The sequence below is a fragment of the Lotus japonicus genome, chromosome 3 (genome assembly GCF_012489685.1).
Source record: "Lotus japonicus ecotype B-129 chromosome 3, LjGifu_v1.2".
Classification (NCBI taxonomy): Eukaryota; Viridiplantae; Streptophyta; class Magnoliopsida; order Fabales; family Fabaceae; genus Lotus; species Lotus japonicus.
In genome coordinates this window covers 88369548-88391798 of record NC_080043.1, presented here as the reverse complement: position 1 = coordinate 88391798, position 22251 = coordinate 88369548, and the positions used below count along the sequence as shown (strand labels likewise).

At 32.2% G+C, this 22251-nt stretch overlaps 2 long non-coding RNA genes across 2 annotated transcripts; one reads left to right on the top strand and one right to left on the bottom strand.

Annotated features, from left to right (window-relative positions):
- Nucleotides 1-14714: 14714 nt before the first annotated feature.
- On the top strand, nucleotides 14715-15799 carry LOC130747044 (uncharacterized). Its single transcript, XR_009022304.1, has 2 exons — nucleotides 14715-15365; nucleotides 15436-15799. It is a non-coding gene; the product is annotated as an uncharacterized LOC130747044 (long non-coding RNA).
- Nucleotides 15800-19468: 3669 nt separating this feature from the next.
- Nucleotides 19469-21516, bottom strand: LOC130742957 (uncharacterized). Its single transcript, XR_009021310.1, has 3 exons — nucleotides 20959-21516; nucleotides 20766-20875; nucleotides 19469-19799 (listed from the first exon to the last, which is right to left on the bottom strand). It is a non-coding gene; the product is annotated as an uncharacterized LOC130742957 (long non-coding RNA).
- Nucleotides 21517-22251: the final 735 nt, after the last annotated feature.

Below are 22251 nucleotides of genomic sequence, written 5' to 3'. Positions count from 1 at the left end.
TATTCAAGCCAGATGCCACGACATAGTTAAAATAGTAACTAATCAATTTATTGAATGATATAAAAAAAACATTAACATGATGATATTGTGCAAGTCCTATGGGTCGTGTTCGAGTGATGAGTGTCGTATCACCCAACATTTTCCTATACTCGTTAATGGATTATGATCCTTTTATGTTAAAATTTCTCACATACACCTGAATGGTAATGACTGACCTAGACCCTAATATGTAAACATTAACACTAAACACAACCCGAGTATGGTCGATCAAGTTGGCGTCATGTCAAGCGGTTCGACACCAAATTGGGCGAGTCGGTGTTAGTTCAAGAGAGTCAGGGCCAATTCAAGCGTGTCGGTGTCGAGCTAGGCAGGGAAACCAAGTGGGTCGAATTTAGGGTTTATGATCTATTTTAGGGTTCGGATGACTAACTTTAGGGTTCAGGATGATTTTAGGGTTAAAGGCGAGTCATGCACGTCAACGTCAGGTTGGACGAGTCGGCATTTGGTCGGGAAGGTTGACACCAATTTGGGCAAGTAAGATTTAGAGTTTAGGTTTTAGGGTCCATGTCGGGTAAGGCGAGTCAACAACAAGTCGAGAGGGTTGGTGTCGGGTCAGGCAGGTAGGCACCGATTCAAGTGGGGTTGGTCAGCGTCGGGTCAACGCCAAGTTAATTTGGAATTGGGGTTCAGTGATAAAATTTGGGAATTACTTTTTTTTGTCACTTAATTTTAAAATCACATTTAAAAAAACTTAATAATGTAATTTAATCGCATTTTTTATCAACTATATTTTTTTCTCCATATTTTAGTCGATTATTAAATTGATAGGGTGTGGATTGGCCTTGTCCTCTTCTGTCAGTTGTAAGGGGTCAAGGCTAAAAAGCTTTGAGGCATGGTGAGTTGAAAAAGTTACGACTGTAATAGGGGGCTTGGTGGGCTAACTATAAGGACAATGGCCAAATTGAAACATCTAGAATTTTCCCTTGATCACAATCTCTTAGATATTTTTTTTAAATGTGTTAATTTTTGAAAAAATAATAATGATAAGAAGTGTAAAAAATATATATTAGAAAATATGGTATTAACATTGTTTCTAAAAGAAACCATAAAATGAAAGTTTAGTGGGCTGATTCAGCAAATTCCAAATAGTAAAAATATATTATTAAAGTAAATATATTCTTCTTTTAAAATATTAATATTTTAATGGTTTGATCAACATTAACCCTTAAAACTTAGGATAAATTTTTTATATAAAGTTAAAAGTTATTTAAAAAATATATAACTATTTTTTAGAAAGCGAAATATATATTGATCAACCCAAACTTCTTGAAAAAAAAACGATATATATATAAACTGCACATTTTATATTTTTTTAATATAATACATACGTTCTTTTCTAGTTAAAACTTTCCGCTCTTGGCCTCAGCCCATATTCTGACAAAATCATCAATATCAATATATATTATAAAAGAAGAATTTTCATAGTGATGTGTCAGCACCAGATTAATTCTCATAAAAATTATTCCACGTGTCAATTTGTTAGAGGATATAATTTTCAATTGATATATGTTTTAATTTTATATATTCTAACCTAATTAATTGATATTATTTTAGAAGATATAATTTTTAATTGATATATGTTTTAATTTTATATATTCTAAAATAATTGATTGATATTATTTTAAAAGATAAGATTTAATTTGGTCTTTTAATTTATTTTAAATTTATTTTTAGAATATATTGATTAATTTTTATTGTATTTTCGAATTTTTTATTAATTCAGGATTTTATGAGTTTTTATTGTGATTTGCTAGATTTGTTAGTTTTTATGTATCTTTATTTAATACCCTTTTTAATATTAGATTCGATTGGGATTTAGGTTGTTTATTTCTTAATTTTATTTTAATTTATCTTATTATTTATTTTATTTTAAATCCAGGAAATACTTTATTTTATTTTAGATTTACTTTTAGAGTATATTAATTAATTTTTCTTAAATTTTCGGATTTTTAATTAATTTAGGATTTTATGAGTTTTTATTTGTGATTTGCTAGACTTGGTAGTTTTTATCTATCTTTATTTAGTACCTTTTTAAATTTTATATTTGATTAGGATTTATGTTGTTTATTTCTTAATTTTATCTTATTATTTATTTAATTTTACTTCCAGAAAATATTTTCTTCTATTTTACATTTATTTATAGAGTATAATAATTAATTTTTATTGAATTTTCTGATTTTTAATTAATGCAGGATTTTATGAGTTTTTATTGTGATTTGCTAGATTTTGATAGTTTTTATCTATCCTTATTTATTGTTTATTTTTAATTTTAATTTCATGAAATAATTTATTTTATTTTTGAGTTACTTTTAGAGTATAAATGAATTTTTATGGTATTTTTATTGAATTTTCATATTTTTATTTAATTCAGGATTTTATGAGTTATTTATTGTGATTTGCTAGATTTTGTTAGTTTTTATCTATCTTTATTTAGTACCTTTTTAAAGTTTAGATTTGATTAGGATTTAGGTTGTTTATTTCTTGATTTTACCTTAATTTATCTTATTATTTATTTAATGATAATTCTAAGAAAAGGGAGTTGGTTTGGTGCTGAGGGTCCACAAAGCTACCATGGACACGCAGAGATTTGATAACTACTATTTCTACCTCTGCCACATGTCGCGATCAGGACAGAGGTATGTCGTAAGATGATGTTACGTGAAGAAGAGTTTATCATGTTGTGATTGATGGTTTGTGCCATTTCAGTTTATCCTTTATTCGTAATTCAATCCTGGATTCTTAAATTTCACATATTTTGTGTGTTTTGATCCAAAAGTTTACAAATTTTTGCATAGACCCTTAGACAAATCATTGTTGAAGACATAATGTTTTGATTCTGATGTAATGTTTTTTCTATTGTTCTTCTTCCGCTTTTGTATTTTTTTAAACCAGATTTTAGTATAGTTTGTAGAAATCCATGCGTGTGAAACCATTCTAAACCAGATTTTGGTATAATTTATAGAAATTTACGAAACTTAGGATAGCCTGAATTTATATTCATTTCTCAAACTTTGCCCGTTTTTATTCTTCATGTTTGAGCTGTGTGTATAAGCATACTATTTGCACTGTATGTGAATGATGCACAATTTACTATTTTTTTTTTAATGATGCACATGTCAGTCAAATTGATGAAAGCATATGAATAGCTCACATTTAATCTTCATGAGTATGTTTAGCCCATTCTTAAGGTTGGTTCATGTTTTCCTCAAACTCATTAGTTTTGCATATACTCATGTTTTAGTATGCCAATTGGGTGACTTATCTTACTTTGCTCTATATATTTCCTTAAGTTCAATTTAAATTGATTGTTAGTATAAGTTTATTGGTGAAGTAACCACAATTATTTTGGGTGGGAGAATTATTTTGTTTTTTTTCTCATATATATAGATAATTTGTTGGGGTGCGCACATATGGTGCAATACACCTTTTTTTGTTTCTCTTGACTGAAATCTGCCTTTGATTTTTTGTTTCACAAGGGTTCCACCCCAAGATTCACAAATACACTAATTAAAATTCTTTCACCACAGTCCTTTCAAATTGGTGAAAGAGGGTATTTTATTCTTCAAGACTTCATTTTGGGTTTTTGTTTCAATCTTCTTCATGAATTGATTTTGTTCTTCAACTAATTGTAAGATGTCATATGCTTCAAGAATTCCTGCTTTTCTCTTCTTAATCAAAAGCAAAAGGATTGAGCAAAAGAAAATCTTCTAGGGTGCAGAATATTCACTAATTGGAAAAAAAAATAACACGTGTCATTCTCAGATTAATTCTCATAAAAAAATACATTTTAAAATTTTAGATTTGATTATGATTTATATCGTATATTTCTTGATTTTATCTTAATTTATTTTTGATTTATTTTTAGAGTAAAAAATATATATTTTTAAATTTTAGATTTGATTAGGATTTAGGTGGTTTATTTCTTGATTTTATCTTAATTTATTTATTATTTATTTTTAGAGTATTAATTAATATATCCCAAACTTTATTTTAAAAAGAGTGAGTTTGAAAGCTATATCTTAAGTTAATTTTTTAATATATTCCTAAATAATAATTATAATAATAATAATAACTAGTGTTTTGTACCCGCGCGTTGCACGGGGAATTTGTTTATTGTATTTAATACAACGATTAATATTTTAAATTATAAAATATTTAAAATGCTAAGAATGTAAGAACAATCATAATAAAGATGTAGATATTTAAAGAGCACAAATTCAAACACTCAATTTTAGTGTTTTGTAAGCATACACTGAATTAACTAATATAAAGATTTTGAAAAACACGGAAGTTAATAAGCCAAAAGCTTTAAGTTTTGCATATGTGAGGCATAACAGAATTTTGTTTGTGAAGATGTATACTCGTGTTGCATAAAGGGTAATGCTTTTATATTATAGATATGTAACAATACATAAATATATCTTTTGGATGAATATATCTTTTTGCTTTCAAAAAAAAACAATACATGTCAAATGTTCCTCCCGTGAGATCTCATAACTCTAATTTGTTAGCACTAATAAATTTAGGTCATAATTTTATAGTACATATGTATTAATATTTTTTATTCCTCGTACTTTTCTTACTATCTTTCTAGTGTTTTTGCGGACAAATTTGCTCTTGTGTTTGAGGCATGGATCAATACATTGGTTTATACAAATTTGACATGCTAAAAACACTATTTGTTGAGATTCTTACATGATGGAATTAAGAAACCAACAAAGATAATCATTTAATAAAACAACTCCAGAACACAAACAAAATACCACAGAACTCGTGAAATCTCACATAATTTTTATGTATATCTACTCCTAAAATAATTAGAAAAAATATGAACAATTTACTTAAATCATATATGAAATGTTATTTTCTTATTATGTTTGACATTAAAGCATTTCCAAAAAATGTTCTTTCCCGTAGGAGCTTTTTGCCCTATAAATTGAACAAAATAAAATAAAAATAGACTATATTATTATGTAGAACATGTTTAATATGAAGTTACATTGTAAAATAGTGACATCTTATTAAAATTTATTTTTCTGTTAATTTTACATGAATTTTCATGTAAAATGTCCATCCCGGTGGGAACTCTTAACCCTATAGTTTAACTTAAACCAAAATTCACTATATATGTATTAATTTTTTCTAATATCTGCACGACACATTTTAATCATTAAATTATCATGCCTTTATATTTATTTCCTTTTAAAACTTTTAAAAAGTTATGAAAAAAGTAATGACATTATATTGATTTTTTATTTACAACTCAGTGGATTTTTTTTTTAATTTTGGTCTGTAAAATTGATGAATTTGATAAAGATGCGGAAAAAGAGGGATTCGAACCCTTTCGACCTATGAGTTCAAACAATCACTTTTTATCCGTGCGTTGCACGAAGAACTTTCTCTTGTGCTTAAGACATGTTCAATGCCATTATTTAGCAAAATTTTCAAATACTAAAGGACATACTTAATGAGAGATATATAATATGCTACATAATGCGTCCCTCTAATTTGATTTCCCTCTATTTATAGCTCATCTCATCCTAGTACTAAGTAACTACTATAATAACATCTAGCTAACCTTGCAGTCCTTGATTAATTTCCCATTATGTTACATCATGAGTTAAAAAATTTAAGTAAACACACTTCTCTTAGGTGATAAATGGAAATAATATAGAAACAACCGCAGTCCGCAGCTAATGAGAAACTCTGTCAAATTCACCTAGCAACCATCAAATTTTTGCGTGTCCATGGTAGCTCTGTGGACCGTCAACATCAGATCAACTCCCTTTTCCTAGAATTTGTAAGATCAAGTTTTGATCTAGTAGTACAACTCTATGTTTTGATGATTACAAGTTAACCTTTTGATATGAACAATTGTGGTACTCTAACGTGTTTTTCTGAGTGTGCTATTTACAGGCTCTGACCTCAACTCAATCTCACACAAATCAGAAGCACTGTGTATAAAGGGTAACCCAAGCAACGCTTTCGCATTCACCATGTTCAGTATGAACAGTGGAAAAGCTTCAGAAGTTCTGAAGCTATACAAACTCTGATGTGGACTCAGTCGCTAGAAGCTCTGAAGATCCAGAAGTTCTGATAACCAAGAAACACTGAAGGTTCAGATGTTCTGATGGTGTAGAAGACTCTGAAGATCCAGAAGCTGAATAGTGGAAACTCTGAAGTCCAGAAGCAAGAAACTCTGAAGGCCATGTTCTTCCCTCTGAGTTCAGAATCAGAAGATACAATGGTCAGAGGATCTGTGCTTTCCCTCTGACTCTGATCAACCGGCTTCACAAGTTCCAATATGAAGTATTCCCCTGATCAGAAGTCTCCTAGGTTAAAAGGTCAAGTCGCTATCCAAGTACAAAAGCAAGTGTACCTTCCTGACGACCTACCTAACGTTCTCAGCCACAGCAGAAGCTGGATTTTCCAGAACTGCCCTCCAACGGTAGCATTTCCCATGCAACGCTCAACCCTAATCCTTGGAGTATATATAGAGGCTGAAGATTGAAAGAAGCGGCTAGAAGCAACACACACGCGCAAGACATATTCAAAATATTCTAAGCTTTCTTTCATCTGAAATTCATTGTGTTTACTATTAGCTTTTTAGAAGCAAATCTCTTGTAAACATTTCTTTGATAAACAGTTTGTTTAGTTCCTTTAGGAGATCAAGGTTGATCGGATCCTAGAGAAGACTAAGAGAGTGAATCTTAGTGTGAGCTAAGTCAGTGTAATTGTTAGTCACTTGTAGGTTTCAAGTGCAGTTGTAACTCTTACCTGATTAGTGGATTGCCTTCATTCTAAGAAGGAAGAAATCACCTTAACGGGTGGACTGGAGTAGCTTGAGTGATTTATCAAGTGAACCAGGATAAAATCCTTGTGTGCTTTTCTATCTCTTATCTTTAGCACTTAAGTTCTCGAAAGATTTGTCAAAATCTTTAAGGTGGTAGTTTTGTACCGAAAACGTTATTCAAACCCCCCCCCTTTCTACCGTTTTTCATACCTTCAGAATTAACATTAAATAAAAATAAGAAAAGTTAAGAAAAAATCAAGAAATAGACAACCTAAATCCTAATCAAATCTAAAATTTAAAAAGGTACTAATTAAAGATAGATAAAACTACCAAAATCTAGTAAATCAGAATAAAAACTCATAAAATCATGAATTAAATAAAAATCCAAAAATTCAATAAAAATACCATAAATTTTTTTTTGAAAATGAAAGATATATTATTAATAAAGCCTAAGCCAAAATGAGCTAAAGGCAAGAACCAAGTACAAACTGAATCTGATAAGACTAAAGCATGAAAATACATCTTGAGCTGTGCTAAAAACCTTCCACTAACCCACAGAATGACGAAACGAAACCCCAAGAGAGAGCCTCATTAAAACCTTACTTGGAAAAACCCAGTGGGATAAAAATCAAGCAAGGAAAAAGAGTACCACAATCTTGGGGAAGTCATTCTGCACTAACAAGAATTTGGTCGATCCGCCTAGACCTCGAACATTCCAGGTTAGACATGGTCCTGACATGTCAGTTTAGATGAGGATGATTTTGTCGAATTTGAGCCTCTAAGCCTCGAAGCATCAGCGCTTCCGAGCCTCTCGGTTTCAAACCCAACTGTTTTCCAAGTAACCAAGTTCTCTGAGCCCGTGTCGACACTCCATCCTCCCCTTGCACTGGTTCTAAAAAATCCGCTGGTAAATGTTTAGGTTTATTCTTGCTGCCTTTTGGACGCCCACGCTGCGAACTTTTTTTAGAGGAATTTGTTTTTGGTGATTGTTCCAATCCCGGCGACACAGAAACGGGTGAAGTTTCACAACCGGGGGAGCTTGCAGGTTGGATTCGATTCTGAACTGGTGTCATATGAAGGGATTCATCACGCATGAGAGAAGAAGTAGAAACTTTCTTTCTAACTATCTGATTAGGCGTCGTATGAACGAACTCGCTGCAATTTTCATGTTGCTTCAGAGAAATTGAACTTGAAACGGGACCCACTAGGCTCAAAAACGAGTTTTGATTATTAACTTGTGGTGGCAAACACGTCCTAGTCCATGGGAGCTGATTATTTGGTCGTGGGTCCCTGCAATCAAAATTAAAATGCCAAGGATAATTGTTGTTTTGAATCAAATATTTGGAATTAAAGGAAAAACCTGTAACTGAATATCTCTTCTCCTGATTTTGAATGTTTTTATCCATGATTTGTTTATCCTTGCTCAATATTCCATCAGCTTTTAAATTCTCCATCCATCCCTCAATCTCCTCCAAAGAATAGCCTGCATCAATGATATCACGTAACTGTTCCTTTTGTTCCGCCACAAAATTGAGTGCAGCCATTAACGACAATGAATTTGAATTTGAATTTGGCCCAAAAGATTCCTTCTTCTCCGGCTGGTTGTTCTTCACGGTCTCCTCCTCTGGTGAGATACCGTCGCCGCCTTGCACCGCTACAATTCTTGCGTCTCCGCCGCTCTTCAAACCCTCTAAACCGCCATCCCTGTAAATTTCATCTACTTCGTCAGGATCAATAGTTGTTGCCGAGCCAAGATCCTTGTTATCATCTTCTTGAGCTTCATCTTCATGTACTTCATCATCTGCTTCAACCTCCTCCTCTTCATAATTATACACCTTTACCGGAGTGGACGACATATCGTCAACTACGCCATAGTCATGTGCTTCCACATCCTTCTCAACCAGGATTATAAAGGATGTGCCCCTAACATCAACAGCCATCGTGAAATAATGTAAAAGTGGATGGTTCATGCGAACTAACACTAGAGCGAAATCCGCGCGATGTCGTAGCACAGTTGGAGTGTCGGCTAAAACAAACGTTCCTAACTTGTTTCCTATTGCAGCGAAAAAAGCTTCGTTCCATAAGCCCAACGGAACTTGCCATTAGCGAATCCAGACAATGTGCGACGTGCCGAACGTGAACACAGAACATGGTTTTACATCCGTAAGCAACTGTTCCAGGAAGAAAGCACATTCTGTGATAGTGATGTCCATCTCTTCCTTATTTTCAAACTCCAATATCACTTCACTAGCTCCGAGCGGGATTAATCTGAAATTGAACAAGCCAATTTGACTAAACTCCTGTAGAATCTCAACTGGCTTAAGTGAAAGTGTGCGAGCTTGAGCACACCTTTGAACCCACGATTCATCCATGTCTGTTGCAAGAAATTGTAATTGACTTGATTCTTTTTTCCCAGAAGGCCAATCTGTTTCATGCTGTTTCTGAGCTACAACATCTTGGTTATTCGCTATATTTTCCTCCTTCAATTTCCAGCCACGAATTTCATATTGATGCTTCCCTGGCGGTGGAACTCTATCAGTTTGAAAAGTTCTTTGGAATCTCGCTTTTTGAACTACCAAATAGTTTCCTTCAAGTCTCAGTCCATTGAACTTACGTATTGCTGCTCTGGCTTCATCATCACAAGTAAAACGGACAAATCCGAATCGAAAGCGACGATGGGGTTTCTTTTTTTGCTGAATAAAAACCTCACGTAACCTTCCTGCTTTCGCAAATATTGCTCTCAATTTTGCATGAGTAATCCTATCTCCCAATCCATCAACAAAAATTGAAAAGGATCCTGGTAGCAGATTTAAACGCAGCTGGTTATTTCCTTGGCTTTGGGAACGTCGAAACTGGTACCGTAGTGAAGCAGATTTGGAGCCTTCCCCTTGGATATGCGCCGGTGAGATCTGCCTTTGCTGAACTCGTTCATTGTTTCTTCTAGTCTCGCAACTGCGCTCTGCCAATAACACATCCCTATAGGTTCTTCGTCCATGAAAACTTTCACTCCAGTATCTTCCTTGCTCCAAGTTCGTGCCACCGGGCCTCCGCTGGTGATTGTTGTTCTGCATAGGAAGCCGCCATTCATTGGACTGTCGTGAATGGCGACGGAGCTCTGGCCACCACTGGCTGCCCCAACGCCACCTATCCGGCGGCTCCACTCTCCTAGGGTGGAAAACCCTAGCAGAGCCCATTTTTTATGAAAAGGGCAATCATTTGGTTCAGAAGTGTTTATTGTTTTTAAAAATACCATAAAAATTAATTAATACTCTCAAAATAAATAAATAAAAAAGACCCAAGATAAAATCAAGAAATAAACAACCTAATTCCTAATCAATTATAAAATTTAAAATGTACTAATTAAAGATAGATAAAAACTATCAAAATCTAGAAAATCACACTAAAAACTCATAAAATCCTGAATTAAATAAAAATCCAAATATTCAATAAAATATCATAAAAATTAATCAATACTCTAAAAATAAATCTAAAATAAAATAAAAGACCCACAGATAAAATCAAGAAATAAACAACCTAAATCCTAATCAAATCTAAAATTTAAAAATGTGCTAATTAAGGATAAATAAAAACTACCAAAATCTAGCAAATCAAAAATAAAAATTCATAAAATCCTGAATTAAATAAAAATATGAAAATTCAATAAAAATACCATAAAAATTAACTAATAATCTAAAATTAAAATAAAAAAACTCACAACAGAAGAGAAAAACAAACATAAATTTTTTCTTTAGATTCAATACAAAATTGTTGGATGAAAAATTAACTTTAATTTTTTGTTTGAATTAAAAAAAATTGAAAGTTAATTTTTTTTTAATTTAAAATTATTGTTCATAGGGAAATAATGCATTCAATGTGTTGAAGAAAACGTTGTAAGAATGCAAGAAAAATATCATACAATCACCAAAAACACAGTAATATGGTTGATATTTCATCTATGTTATACCAAATAACAACATCGGTGTTATACATTAAGTCTATGCCTACAATCTGAATTAGACACTCATCATATAGTAGGACATATGTTACCTTAGTACCCATAATTACTAACTAAACCATTTGCAGACTGTTTATAGAAGTTTCAACAATATAGACTTTTTCTTTTTTGAGAACAAAGCAGATTTATTGAATAGGAAAAAAGATGGAGACAAAAAACTCCCCCAACTGGGCTGTTACAAAGCAATGGAAGAATTAAAATAAACAAGCTCTTTTGTGAAAGCAGCACCACGTTTCGCCAATCTGTCTGCGCTAGTGTTTGCTTCACGGAAAATGTGTGAGACTTTGAGACAATTTACCTCCACAACCCAACAGTCAATTTGATTTAGGAGATTAAGAAGCTTCCAAGGTCTATTGGAGTGATTATTAACCCAACCGACGGCAAGCGAAGAATCACTTTCAAGAACCAAATTCCTCAGATTTCTGGAAACACAGAACAGTAAAGCTTCATGAACAGCTTTAACCTCGGCTTCGAATGCAAAACCTTCCCCTATATTCTTTGAGAAGAAACCCACCACTTCCTTCAAAGAATTGAAAATCACACCACCAATACCACATATACCAGGACTTCCCCTAGCAGCCCCATCCACATTTATTTTAAAAATACCAGCATCCGGAGGAACCCAAACAGCAGTTCGAATTTTCTATGGCCTCGCAGGGAGTTTAATGGACTCGAAATTCCTGGACAACTGATCAATAGAATAAGTACAACTCTGCAAGAGAGGGAGAGCCCACCAACCAATCTTGAGAATATGCGCATCCCACACCTCAGTAGCCGAAAATTGTTTCTGATTGAAGCAAGAGTCATTGCGCGAAAGCCATAAGGACCACACCATGGCATAAGGAATTAAACTCCACAGTGTTTTATCAGAGAGGAAGCGCAGAAAGTCCCATTCAGCCATAAGAACAGATAAAGACGCAGGCACACACCAAGCAACCCCTTCCCTCAACAAAATAGAGGACCACAAACACCAAGAGTAATGGCAGTGTAGGAATAAATGAGAGGTACTTTCACTCACCTCATTACCAAGAGCACAGGAATCAGAGTTAGGAAGGATCACACCTCTGGATTGGAGATTGGCCTTTGTTGCAATCTTGTTTCTAATAGCTTGCCAAAAAAACAGACCGACTTTAGGAGGCAGGAGTTTGGAGATGACATTAGGAACACGCCACCCTTGTTGCAAAAAAACCTGGTCTTCATATCAACGACACATATCTTTCACAGAATACAATCCATTCCTGCTCAATCTCCAAATAATCATGTCTTCTCTTGATAATCATGTTATTCTTTGAGAAGCATATAAGGAGTGATAAGTTTTTCTTTTTAGATACTGCAGTCAAACAGATAGGGGTATGAAAAAAGGGAAACATATAAGCATAATCCAGAAACCCAAATCAAATTCTCTCTCACATGTGCTAAGGAGATTACTACTTTTAAGGCATGATATGAATCTAAAAACTAAATAATAAATGTCAAGTAAACTCCAAACCTTTCAATGATCGCATCCCATGCTCCTTCTTCTAGATATCCCCATCAACCTTGACCTGTCTTTGAGCCATCAAAAAAATTTGAAAATAGGAAGAGAAAATGATATCACTTTCCAGAACCATAAATCTAAAAAAAGGGAAAAGGTAATAAATGATGAGAAACCATACATCAATTTTTCCATCATAGATCGTAGCATCAACCTGGGCAATATCGTGAGTCTCAAAGTTAATCACACCGCTCTACCATGGGATTAACCTCGTCATTACGAATAATTTCTTCAACCTACAAATCAAGGAGAAAAAATCACAAATGTTATACAACACAAAAGTCCTAAAAATGCATTGAAGCCAAAGATATATAAGGAACTTGTTGAATACCTGTTAAGATTTAGTTTATTATTAATCTAACAAAGAGATCAAAAGAAACTAAATATATCTAAGCCTACCTCTATTTAAATAAATATTATCTCTATTTAAAAAAATTCAATAAAAATACCATAAAAATTAATTAATACTCTAAAAATAAATCAAAATTAAATTAAGATAAATCAAGAAATAAACAAACTAAATCCTAATCAAATCTAAAATTTAAAAAGGTAATAAATAAAGATAGATAAAAACTACAAAAATCTAGCAAATCACAATAAAAACTCATAAAATCATGAATTAATTAAAAATCTGAAAATTCAATAAAAATTAATTAATACTCTAAAAATAAATAATAAGAAAAAATAATGAAAAAAACAACCTAAATCCTAATCAAATCTAAAATTTTAAAAGGTAATGAATAAATATAGATAAAAACTATCAAAATCTAGCAAATCACAATAAAAACTCATAAAATCTTGAATTAATTAAAAATCGAAAATTCAATTAAAATACAATAAAAATTAATTAATACTCTAAAAATAAATCAAAAATAAATTAAGATAAAATCGAGTTTTTATGAGAATTAACCTGAGAAATCAAAAATAAATTAACATAAAATCAAGAAATAATCAACCTAAATCCTAATCAAATCTAAAATAAAAAAATGTATTTTTTTTATGAGAATTAACCTGAGAATGACACGCGAATTTTTTTTATGAGAATTAACGTGAGAACGACACGTCACTAAATCAGCCTGATGGGAGTTCTTCTTTTCTAATATATATTGATAATAATAATAATAATAATAATAATAATAATAATAATAATAATAATAATAATAATAATAATAATAATAATAATAATAATAATAATGATAACATATGTGTGCGGATATGGGCCGGTTGGGTACTATAGTGCCCATACCCGAACCCATACCAACTATTTTTTGCGGGTAATTATCTATACTCAACCGCATACCCATTTAGCGGTTTTTTACCATACCCATAGTGGGTATTTTTTGCGGGTACCCTATGATTTTGAGACCCATTGTCATCCATAGATTTAGATTTTGGCAAAGATGGATAGCTTCCTGTAATGACATTGAATTGTCTAAAGGTGGGGAGCTTCGAGTTGCTACCCACGTGAGTATGGAGACGAGTACATGTAATTTTTAAAAACGCGGGTATGGAGATGGTACTATAGTACCTACCCATTGTCATCCCTACTTAGTTGGAATAAACACAATAATGTTATACTTTATGATATATTTTACACAATCATGATTTGTGCTACTATCACATTAATTTTTTTTAAGATTAATATGTTGATAATTCCTTATATCTATGATTTGTGTTATCGTCTTCATATTTACGAAGAATGTGAAACGAGTTACTCTTGGTCTCAATCGGGCTTAGAAGAGAAGTCTTTATGTCCACTTTACTCATCAATTCTGACTTTTCTATTTCATTCGTTGTTTAATATATTTTTAATAATCAAAGTATTAATTAATGTATCAAATAGAATAGACATTTGCCATGCAACGCGCGGGTAAAAAACACTAGTTATTTTAAATAATATCAAATGTCGGTCAACAAAAGTACTCCTCCCAACTCTCATCATTCTAAATTTCATCTGGGCATTGACGCAAAATTCAAATGTAAGCAAAACAAAACTTAAAAAGCAAATATTTATTATCAAAATGAACAATAAACAACTCATCAAAAAATAACACCAACATTAGAGTACTCGTCTCAGCTGTTTTTTTCTGTTGGACTCTAATTTCTTGGTGGCTTCAGGCATGAATTCCGTATAGTTTATAAAACATGGAAAAAACTTTTATAAAAAGGGAGACACCAAATACTCCTTTAATGTGTACCATTGATATAATATTAAAAAAAATCTAATGGTTCAGATTGAATTAGCAAAGTGACCATAATACCCATTTTTTTTATTCACTTGAAAAAAAAAGCTCTTCTTCTCCCAACCTCAACAGCCATCTTCTTCCTCCTACCGTCGCGCACAACCATTGTCGCCTTCACCGGTCTCTTCTCTAAATCCCCCATTGCTGCAAAACCCACAACAAAATTCCTCCTTTTCTTCTAATCTAAACGGATCTGGACGGATCTGAGTGGATATGGACAGATATGCAAAACCCTCTACCAGATCAGGAAGAAGAAGAAGGAGAAGGGGAGGAGGAAGGTGCTGCGTAATGGGTGTTCGCGCCACACATCAAACAACTTTGCACTTCCAGGATCCTCAGATTCTTCCTCTGATTCTGATAGCAGCGAGAGAGTATCGACCCCCAACCCCCACCATCGAAACCGAAGTTGAAGAAGTGATTTTTGACTTTTGGGGAAGCAGATTCGAAGGTGTGGAAGCTTATACAGAGATGCAAGATGCAAGATATATGGGTTTTAGGATTTTTTTCCTGTCTCCTCTTTCTGGATCTTCTTCATCTCTGCAATTTGGGGTTTGATTGTTCGGTTGTTATTGGTTTTTGGAGATGTATCTGGATGGGGGTTTGTTTTTGGGTATGTTGATGATGAAGATCAAGAGATGAAATTCATCTATGGATTTCTCATCCCATCCACTGCCTCCAAGCGGTGCACCGTGCACTAGTTTGTTTGTTTTTTTCGTGGAGGTATCTGTGCTTGGCTTGGTGATTTATTTTCCTTGGTGGATCAAATTGATTGAATGTTATTGTTTTGTAGGCAGTGGTGATTCGGATTGGGGTTGTTCGAGTTTGGGGAGGCGGTGGAATTGGGTTGTTGTTTGAAGAGATTGGCGGAGTGCAGGGAGAAGGTGACGGCGTTGGAGGCGGCTGAGGCAGAGAGATTGTGGGATTTAGTGACGGAATTAAGGGGGGACAATTGCAGTGGCGGTGTTCAATGACAGAATGCTTAGGGGACAAATTTGTAATCTCACATTGAAATTTTGGGGGACACCCATGCATCCCATAAAATAGGTGACACTGTAGTCTTCACCTCCCAATCCCATCATGTCCTATCTAATTTAAGAATGTGATGGAAATGAATTGTAAGAGATGGTAGAATGTGAACATATCATAATTCCTCATAGATTGATTCATACTAAATTGAAAGTAAAACTCATACTAATATTTTTCTTATTAGAATAGTAATTTTAAAACTCATTATTATTAATCATAACATGATATTTATTCAAGTAAAACGTCACTAATATATTAATCAATTATGAGAGGTGAGAGCAGAATGGAGGGCATGGAAAAGTTCCAAAAGTAGAGTATAACACTGAATAGTAAATAGAATATTCTACGCCTATTTTTATGACGAATTTTTTTACCATAAAGAGGTAAAGCTGTAAAGTACATTATTTTTATTTTTATTTTATAACGGTAAAAAATCACCACAAAATTGAGTGTCAGAACCATTATACCAAATTACCAATACATGGCATGCCTTGGACCGAAAGTTTTTCTTTTTCCGATATTATGCAAACCCACTAGACATGAAATTAAAAAAAGAGTAAGAACTTTATTCTGTCTACTTAGTCTATATATATGCGTATAGTTAGGCCACCTCATACCTTTAATTTCCACCTCGTGGTGCCTGAGTTTGAAGTCATTATAAAACTGAACATCACACTTCATACCTTTTTATAATTTTGGAGCACCTTTGTTTTAGATTTCATTGAATTGTTCTGGAAAAAAATTTGTTGAAAGAGTTCATTTTAAAAAAAAATTGTGTTTTGATTAGATATTTTAAACACAATAATTAAGTTTTAAAAAATTAATTTAATTAAGAAGGTGAAATGGAATCATTTTTAAATCAAAAAATTATTTTATCCAACTATTTCAATTACATAATTTTTTATCCAGAACACAAATTAAAATCAATTCCAAAAATTAGGCTTGGAACTGCAAACTTTTTCGTATGGATCTCCAAATGGCCACTTAGTTATCGCATATTTAAATTATTTTATCTTACATTATATAGTTGGTCATAATACTAATAGTGTACCGTGAGTTGGGGCTTTACTCCTCCAAGTTAAAAAAAGGAAAAAGAGTGTGCTGTGAGTTTTAATGATGAGTTGGCCACTTAGTTAATGTATACGTTAAAATTATTTTATCTGACATTTTTTTTTGAAATAGACATTAGTTGGTCATAATGAAAGTGTACTGCATGTGAATTTTACCAATGAGAATTATTTTTGGTACAAAAAATATTAGAATAAATGAATTTTTTTAAGTCAAGATAATAAAATGTTTAAAATTAATATTTCTTAAAGTACTAAAAGTGAACAATATAATATACTCATGCCTATAGAAAAAATATAATATACTCATATTTTATTATTATAATTTATGTAAAAATGTTTATTTATAAAAATAAGTAAAAGTATGTTTGTAATTATATACTTTATTTAAATTATATCCCTCATTTTAACTTGTTATATATATATATATATGTATATATATGTATATAGTTTTAATTCATTCATTTTTTTTTTCATCACATTTCCAACCACATTCTCTTCTTATTTTTTTTCCTATCACATCACTTATACTCCTTCCGTTCCTTATTATAAGGTCATTTTTTAGTGTTTTTCTTGTTCCTAAATATAAGTCAATTTACAATATCAATGGAGCATTAATTATTTTTTTTCCAAAACTATCATCATATTTAATATGAAAGAGACAATGAGATTTTGAAATAATAACTTGGAGAGAGAAATATATAAGAAATTAAATAAGGGCAATGTAGGAAAGTGAATAAATTCTTTTGCAAATTTATTATTTGTAACTACTTTTCTTAATCTAAGAGAATTAAGTAAAGTGAATTTATATATAGGAACGGAAGGAGTATATTGTATTCTATTTTTCTCCATATATCATTCTAGTATAAGTGTAATAGAAGTGTGAAACCATTTTTTCAGTGTGGATTGTGGACCATATTGATTTAATATCAAGAATTGATGAATCAGGTGAAAGGCTAATAGGAGGAGTTAATGAAGGTGCCATTTTCCACAAAATTATATGCCGGCATATCGCATAACACCCGCACATCATTTTCTTGTGAAAAGTTAATGAAGCCTTGTAGATGATCAAGAGCCACTAGGGACTAGTCAAATACTAGTAGTTGAACTGTGCAAAGTGCAAACACATGCATGTCCATTTCATTAATGATGCCCCATAATTTTTAGGTTGATAACTAGCGATGTCTTTTTTCATCGGTAATGAACTATGGTCCTGTTTGGAAAAATAACTTAGGTAAGTGTTTATGATCAAGTGGTAAGAACTGAGAAACATATGAGTTGGGTATGAAAAGGTCTATGGATCGATTTTTGGCGGATGTAATTTATTATTCCGATATACCAAAAAAAAGTGTGGTGTGTTGAAAGGAACGTTTTGACCTTCTATATATAGATGGCTGATGATTTACGATATCCGATCAGCTAAAATTGTTGGTAATTTTTTTTTTTCAGGTGTTAAAAATCCTCTGCCGACAGCTAAGCCATTGGTAAATTGCTATATTACTCAGTTACGTGACCGTTAGTAAAAAAATTATCAGTAATTGACAGTTTTCTTAAAGTGGTTTACTTAGGGGAACCACACTCTCATAAATAAGATGTGAAACTCACTCTCCAAACGATAGAATAAAGTAGATATCAGAAATAACTTCATTGAGAGAGTAAACCTCACTATAGTCTCACTCTCCAAGTACTCGATCTACTTTATATTATTAGAGGGCTGATTTGACTTAGATACATAAAATGAAATTCATTTTATCCTTCAAAGTCTTAGTTTGGTAAAATATTGGGTTTTTGTTATAGATATTATGCAATTTAAGATAAAGATTTTAATCCCAAAATTCCCAAGTTTTTTGTTAACAGGTAAGAAGACAGATAGCTCAAAGCTGTAATAAAAGTAAAATTGCAACATGTACTTGTTCACAGTTGAGTCGAATTAGCAAAGGTATTTCTACGGTCAGTAATTGTAAGATTAATCTCTCGTTTCACTGTCAATGCTTTAAACTGTAGAGATTAATTAATATAACTTTTTACTTTTCACTAATCAAATCTGAATAATTTAATATAATAATTATAATAATCAAGAGTTAAAAATTTACGGATAGAAGCTCCAGACAAAAATAGCTGGGTGCTGCATATCCATGTTGAAGTCTTCCATTCCATATGTCCTTTTATAAAGGACACAAGTCAGAATTCTCATCCCGTTTTAATTTTTCTTCATAAACTTCCCTTTTTTCTTTCTTTTGTCGTAATTCAAACCTTTCAATTTGAAAGTTCAAACAACTTGAGAATTCATTACGGAAAGGAACTACTAACTAACCTCAACATCAACCGGAGGATTAAGATGTGACAAGCAAGTTGTGTACGAGTACAAAATATTTGCTCAAAAGTCAAAACCTCTTGAAACATTAATAAGTTAACTTTGCACGTATCCTACAACTAGGATAATAACCCGTTTCCGTGCAATGTACGGACGAGCGATTCTACGATTTAACATAATTAATTATGTAATTTATTAAGATGAACAAATTAATTTACATACCAATAATTTGTAATCTTTTCAATTATATGCCGCAGTTGTCTAAATTATTCATGAAAAAATTTAGGTTAAATTACACATAGTCGTCCTAGGTGAACCAATCACATTTAAAATAAGTGGAATTAAATTTTTCATATTTTATTTATTAATAAATAATTTTATTGGTTCATTGGGATGAAGGTTAAGTAACCCCCTCATGATAAAATCAACAAAATTTATTATCAACTTTACTAATACATAGGTGACAATAAACCAAGTATTTTTACAAAGAGTCCTGCCATAAAACCACATCAAAGTTGAACAGATGAAACTATCTTAATTTGAAATTCATTCCCTTCCTCCAACCCCAGAAACTAATAAAAATGAATAGCCAATAACCTATCAGGTCACTACTTTCATCTGACATAATGTGAAACAATCAACTTGCATCTTGAGCCCGTGCCAAGCTAACACCATTGTGAAATCATACTTCTAGATCTATTAATCCACTTCCGAAGTCTTTCAGACAAAGCATAAACAGTTCACCACCTGAAAATTTCATCTGTGTAAGCAAGGTAGTTGTGACCAAGAAAAACTATAAATGTCTCCCTTTCTCAAACTAAGCATATACAGTGAACTGCATCCAAGAACCAAAATATAACTCATCGAATCAAGATATCTATAAAATCATAAAAGGAAACAAACTAAAGTAAGGGTTTGGACTTTGGGGCATTCATCTTGAGAAGATGGCATAATTCGAGCTAGTTAATGGACCTGAAGGCAGCAAAACTCTAGAAGAGAGGGGTATAGTGTATCAACAATAGAGAAAATTGATATTCTCCTTTGTAGTGTTGTTAATAGATGTCTCCATGTCTTTGGCCAATTAGGAATCTACCTTAGCTATGAAAAACTACATGATAAATAAAAAGATAGAGAACAACTTACAGCCATATTTGAAATCACTAGCATCAAGTGATTTATTCAAATGAAAATCTTTGCAACAAAGAGGACCAAAAAATCTTATTTAAGAAGATGATTATTTCAGAAGGATTATGGGAAAGGAAAGAAAGTAGAAAAATAAGCAAAAGTCTTGATTTACTTCATTTTATGTAGAACTTAAGGCTACAAAACATAAAATGCACTCATAGAAGTAACTCTTAAGTAGAAAATCTAATGATGGAAGGGAAAACGAATATGTTATTCATTATTAAACTTCATCCTAGCTTTTAGCTTTAGGAAAAACAAAGCTGGCTTAAAAATATGCTAGACTTCCAATCCACAGTAAAAGATGCAGGACTTTGGTTGATGGATTCTCAATTATAGGTTTTCTACAGAATAGGAATATTTAATTCATATAAGCAATTAAAAACAATAAGATTGAAGACATTAGTGGACTATGTTTGTTTATCATTCAACTAATTATGCATTAAATTTTCTTTGCACATGATAAACTGCAAGTTAGTTTATATTTTCTCATTTAGTATTATATATCTAATACTTAGATCATAAACTGACCTCTATAGTTCCATTAACTTAAAAGGATCAAGAACATCATGTAATCATCATGAGCTTTATTGTTGTTCCACCAAAAGTATAGGAATCAACTTTCCAGATTTCTGCTTTTTCTTTATCAATCACAATTTCGATAAGTTAGATCAAGATATGAAATAATTAATTGCATGGATAATGAAACCAATATAATACAAACCTTTCGAGGAATGAGGTATGATCATTGAGTTCTCCAATGAACTATTATAATCAATGGACTATCACTGGGCAACCAGCTACCAAACACAACTACTGAGTTTATAGAAAGTAAAAAACCATATACATATTGAGATGTTCTTTTCACATACAAATCCAAAAATTCTGGCTTCACGCATATAAATTTCTCTCCTGCTCTTTCACTTGTATTTAAGAAAGGCATAATCATTTAATCGATAACAAAATCAGATAGCTACTTGGGTAAAAAATAGTCAAAGTTAGATTCCACAACCTTTGAACCGTCAAAGTCACTCGGAGGGCAAAAGAAAATAGAAATTGCAAGTTGGGGAAATCATCCCTGCAAGCGAGAAACAGCCAGAAAAACACATTAAAGATCACATGACTCTAACTTCTAATCTTGACCATACATGAAATCTGCATTGATGGTGAAATCTGCAATTGAAGGATTGATGGTGAAAACAAAGCTTGAAAGCATTTAAGAAAATGAAAAAAAAAAACTCTATGAAGAAAACTATAGAAAGAGAGAAATTAAAAAGCTATACATCCGTTCTTCCAGTTGTTTCAATCAGTAAAAGCCAAAATCCTCACTGCAGTGAGCTCAGCCCTTGTTAAAAGGAACAACAGTAAAGTCAGCAAATACAACTCTACTTATTCTACTGAGGCATCCTATTAATTAAACTACTTTTGTCATACTTATCTCATATTTCAATTGCTTTGGTATAGCCCTTGAAATTGGTAAAATAATTTGGTAGATAATAATAAGTAGAGAAGAAAAATAACACTTAAAGCTGTAAAAATTTACTGATATAGAATACAGGAAAGCACATAAAAAAGCAAAATATATTGCAAATGCACTTGGCAAGAAGTCCTACGCTCAACATTCTAATAGATAATTGCCTATCCCTCATGAGAAGTACTTAATTCATGTCCATGAAATTAGGATTCTTTTTACTAATAACAGGCTGAAATACTCCAGTTATCATGTTCCTTAATCACAACTTACAAACCTTCTATAACTTTCTTATCACCATGTTCACTCACTCACACTGTTAAATACAACATTTTCCACAAACAATAAGAAGTTGCAAAAACAATTAGTAGAGCAGTTGTAGTTATCTCAAATACCAGTAGTGGAGTAGTAGTAGTTATCTCAAATACCATTAGTGGAGCAGTTGTAGTTGGGGCCTGGATTTCCATTAATGGTATATGCATCTGCTTTAGGAGGAGCTCCTCCACTTGCTAGAGTGGCATGCTCAATTTGTCGCAGATCTTGCAG